Source organism: Lagenorhynchus albirostris, chromosome 21 (assembly GCF_949774975.1).
Source record: "Lagenorhynchus albirostris chromosome 21, mLagAlb1.1, whole genome shotgun sequence".
Taxonomy (NCBI): Eukaryota; Metazoa; Chordata; class Mammalia; order Artiodactyla; family Delphinidae; genus Lagenorhynchus; species Lagenorhynchus albirostris.
The window spans coordinates 24,551,758-24,556,737 of record NC_083115.1 but is presented as its reverse complement, the minus strand read 5'-3'; the positions used below and the strand labels follow the sequence as shown (position 1 = coordinate 24,556,737).

The 4,980-nt window shown below is 55.5% G+C and overlaps 1 pseudogene; it reads left to right on the top strand.

The window, feature by feature from the left end:
* Window positions 1-1,749: 1,749 nt before the first annotated feature.
* On the top strand, window positions 1,750-3,194 carry LOC132512688 (ETS domain-containing protein Elk-1-like; annotated as a pseudogene).
* Window positions 3,195-4,980: the final 1,786 nt, after the last annotated feature.

Genomic DNA, 4,980 nt, shown 5'->3' with positions numbered 1-4,980 from the left:
CCCCCCGCCAGCCTCCTGTATGAGAGGCACGCAGTCGTTTTACAGAGTTGAATTAAAAGCATGACAGCCTTGAGGCTCGCGCTTGTTTTGTGCTGTCCCCTTCCCTGTAAGGTGGTGCAGAGAGCCACTGCTTCGGCTACCTCTCAGGACTTCTCCGAGGAGGAAATAAGGTGTTTAAATTATCAACGCCCCTTGAAAATTCAGCACATTGGGGAGGTTTACATTCACGGTCAAATTAGGCTGCTTTTCTGATTCTCGTCTAGGCTGAGGCTAAACCCCGAGTCCTTAGTGTCCTGTGAAAATAGACGTAAATGCTCGCGGTGCCACCACCTCCACGGTCCCTGCCTTCATTCTCGGTTCCTCTGCAGTGCCCAGGCCTGCCTTTCAAAGGAGGAACTGGGGCTCAGTGATGACCTGCTTAGTCATGCAGGCGGTAAATTCCTCAGCTTGTTCAAGGATTGTGTCTTTCTGCTCTGCTATCTTTAAAGCATCCTGATAAAAACAATCATTTTTTTTCAAAATTTACAGGTATAACTGGTGATACATAACCCAGCAGAAGTGAGAAGACTTTGAATGAAATGCACCCTGATTCCTGCTCACAACCTGTCCTCCCCAGTGAGGCACCCAGGTTTCCAGCCTGGCCGCTGGCCTCCCGAGGTCCATCTTCTCCCAGCTCCAGACCTCTCCCTGCCCAACAGCAAGGTCACTGTGTGTGTGACATCAAGCTAAGCCCTTTCTGTAAATGGTCCTTTCCCACCTCAGCTGCACGGCAGGCTCTTGGACACTCTTACCCACGTGTGTTAGATGAGGAAACAGGTTCACGTCGGTGAGGTTGGGCCTTGTCCTGCTTGCTACAGCAGCTCAGGATGAGGCTGAGTTTTGGGGTTTTACGCCGTGAGGACTTGAAGAGGACTAAAAACTCACCAGGAGGCGGTCAGGACGGCATCTCGTTTTTTTCTGATCGTATAAGTAACACATGCTCATTGTTTGTTTAATTAAGAAAAAAACAGGCTTTTAAAAGACATTAGCAGAGGGGTGGTGCGATTTCTCCTCTGTGCCCATTTCTTTCTAAGAAATAAGCTGGTGAGGGAGGGAGGGGTCTCCCCAGTTTTAAACCTGGGAGTTACTCAGAAGAGAGCATGGCTGGCTCTGGAGCACAGATGTCCCCACACCCTGCTTCCAAACGGCAGTTTAAAGCCCCGGAACCCGGGCTCGCCATCTGCGGACGATGGGTCCTAAACAAGCATGGGCCTCTCGATTTCTGAATACCAGTGAGCGGGGTCTCTCTCCCTGACCCAGCGCTAGCTGGGCTTCTCTCCGTCCTCAAGGCCTGACCTTGGGTCTGTCCCTGCATGGTTAGTTCAGCTTTAGCAACCCCTGCCAACCCTGGATATCTGATCAAATTCCTCCCGCCCCACCTCGCTGTGTGATCACCTGAGCTTGCCTTCAGCAAGAATCCTGCTGAGTCCATCCCGTTCAGGATGCCCCTGGCCTTGATGTTTGCTCCCAGTCATGTCCAGTCCACCGCCACTCCAGACACACACCCTGCTCCTTGGCTGTGATCCCCACTTGTCCCTGTTGTATTCGGAGCTGAGCCAGTCCCCCTTCCCCCCCCGCAGGCCCCGTGGTGCTGGTCCCTACCCCAGTCTCCGTGGTGCCCTGAATTAGAGCTGCCTCACTGTCCTTAGCTAGTGCCATGAAAACTCTTTCCTCCACAATTGTGGCAAAATGAAAGCTTCCTGGGCCGCCACCGCCACCTCGGAGCCCGGGCCTGGGGGGCGGTGGGGCCGCGCATGGAGCCCCCGCCCCCCGGAGCTGCCAACACCGCCGCTGCGCTACACACAGGTACCCCTGGGATGGCGTGAGCGCTCGCCCAGCAATGGACCCTTGTGTGACGCTGTGGCAGTTTCTGCTGCAGCTGTTGAGAGACCGAGGCAATGGCCACATCCTCTCCTGGCCCTCCCGGGATGGCGGTGAATTCAAGCTGGTGGAGGCTGAGGGGGTGGCCCGGCTCTGGGGGCTGCGCAAGAATAAGGCCAACGTGAACTGTGACAAGCCCAGCCGGGCCTGGCGGTACTACTATGATAAGAACGTCACCTGCAAAGTGAGTGGCCGGAAGTTCGTCTACAAGTTTGTGTCCTACCCCGAGGTCGCGGGGTGCTCCACTGAGGACTGCCCGCCCCAGCCTGAGGTGGCTGCCACCTCCACTGTGGCAGATGCGAGCACCACAGCTGTACACGCCGTCCCCAGGGACACTGCCTCTGGGAAGCCAGGCACACCCAGGGGTGCAGGAGTGGCAGGCCCGGGCGGCTTGGCGCGCAGCAGCCGGAACGATTACATGCGCTCGGGCCTCTATTCCACCTTCCCCATCCAGCCCCTGCAGCCGCAGCCGCAGCCGCCCTCATCCTCGGCCTTCCACAATGCTCCCCAACACCGCCCCCGCAGGGGCAGCAGTGCAAGCCCCTCGGAGGCCTGCCTGGAGGCTGAGGAGGCCGGCCTGCCTCTGCAGGTCATCCTGACCCCGCCCGAGGCCCCAAACCTTAAATCCGAAGAGCCAAGTATGGAGCCTGGGTTGGGCCGGCCACTGCCCCCATCAGTCAAAGTGGAAGAGCCCAAGGAAGAGGTAGAAGCCTCAGCCACTGCGGAGGCGGGGTTTGTCCTGGAAGCCGTCAAGGCCGAGCCCTTAGAGCCCCAGGCCGAGCCAGAAGCCCCTCCCGCGGAGGGCGTGCCAGCCGGGCTGCCTGCGGTCGTTATGGAAACTGCGGCGCCGGTGGGCTTCCCTGCCACCCACGCACACAGTGACCCCGGTGCTGCTGACGCCCAGCTCGCTGCCCCCCAGTATTCACTTCTGGAGCACCCTGAGTCCCACTGCACCCCGTACGTAGCCCGGCCAAGCTCTCCTTCCAGTTTCCGTCCAGTGGCAGCGCCCAGGTGCACATCCCTTCCATCAGCGTGGATGGCTTCTCAACCCCCGTGGTGCTCTCCCCAGGGCCCCAGAAGACACGACTATCACCACCACCACCCCCACCCCTTTCTGGGGTCACTCCATCCATGCCCTGAACTTCTCTCCAGCCAGCCGTCTCAAGGAGAAACACAGTTCAGCTGACAGACTCGTGCTGTGGTCGTGGTTGGGTGGGGATTCTTAGGAAAGAGGATCTCTCAGTAACCCTTCCACAGAAAACATACGACTTCTCCCTTCTTGGTCAGTCCCCCAGTGGCTGCTCTTACACGTCTCCTACTGCAGTGGTGGGGACGGTTTATTTATTTATTTTTTGAAGGCCACCGGGAGGAGCCTGGCCCTCTTGCGGGGGGTGGGGGGGGGGCGGTTGGCGAGGGCATCTCCCCCATCTCCACATTTTTCCCCAAGATGAGACAGTCGGGGTCTGGCTTGAGAAGAAACTTTCCTTATTTATTTCTCAGGCTGCCCTTGGGGAGCTGAGGGAGCCCTGTCTCCATTTTGGGGTGTGGGTAGAAGAGCTAGATTGCTGTAGGTTATTATTCCTGGCGCTCCCCAAGGGTCCAGGAAGAATTTGTGCTGTTTAACGGTTTGGGAGTTTTGGCCAAGGAAGACTCACACCCTTGGGAATGGAATATCCACCTCCCCGGCCTTTCTCTCAGACAGCTTGTCCTTTTTCAACCACCTTTTTTGGCCGGGGAGGAATCCAAACTCCTGGGTTCCTGACTGTTACCTCCCAATGGAGGGTTTTTTGGGGGAGTGGTCCCCGTCTGGGGGGCCCCTCCAACCAGTACTCCAGGTCTCCCTGTCCCCCACCCCCTGCCATTTTGATAGTATAATCTATTTTTAAACAGGGCTTTTCAATAGGGGAGAGGGAGGCATCTCTTCCTATATGAGATAGGGTGGGTGGGAAGGAAGGGGTTTTGGGGGGGTCTTCCTGCCACCCCCAAGTGTTTATTTTTGATACCAAACGTGTATTTTCAGCTCCCTCCCTCCCAGCCCCCCAATTTCCTGCGGGTGGGTACAAAGGACTCTTTAAGTGTCCGTGGAGTTGGGAGGGAGGAATGAGGGACATAAAGCCTGTCCTGTGTGAATTCCAGGCTGGAGAAGGGCGGGTTCAAAGGACTCCTGGGTTCACCTCCCGTCAGCACCGGCCCAGCCTGGGCCTGGGGACCCGGGGGTTGGTGATTTGGGGGACGGTGCTACACCTGTCTCCACTGTTTGTTTTACTTCCCCCAAAATGGATCTTTTTTCCTAAGAGTCCCAGAGAATTGGGAATTGTTCCTGTAAATATATATTTTTAAAGGTGAAAAAAAAAAAAAGAAAGAAAGAAAGCTTCCTGGAAAGAAAAAACATTTTTCATAGAAAAACGTGTCTTCTTAGAATCATTCCTGCTCCTATGAGTATTCATTATGTCCATTTCTTTTTCTGAAAAACATATTTTGAACCACAAAACATGGTGCCTATGGCTTGGATCCAAGACTCTCAAAATGTGCTGAAGGCTCAGACTGGGGCTCGACTCTTCCAGGTTTTACTCCTACTGGCTTGTAACCCTGGAAGGGTGATTTAACCTCTCTGAGCCACAAACACGAAAAGATGAGATTGGTCTAAAATCTCTTCCAGCATCAAGGCTTCTGCTCCTTGAGTGTCATATAAGTCAGGCCCGGGTTCTCTCTGTTGCAAATGATGACCTTAAAGCTAATGGATGTAATTATCTTGGCACACAAAGAATCCTTAAATCTCAGCTGGCCAAACACCGGAACAACCAGTTTTTAAAAACGCCTCGATAAGATTATATTGGTTCAAGGGCTACAGAGCCAGGCTGTGCTTTTCGGGTCGACCACCTCCCTCAGGGCCAAGTCCGGACATTTTTGGTTTTCACAGCCGGCGGGGGTGGGGCGGAGGTGCCATGGGCATCTAGTGGGTTGGGGCCGGAGATGATGCTACACGCCCTACGATGATGCATTGGGCGGAGCTCTCAACAGAGAAATGTCAGCCATGGGGGGGCCGGGGGAGAAAGTGCC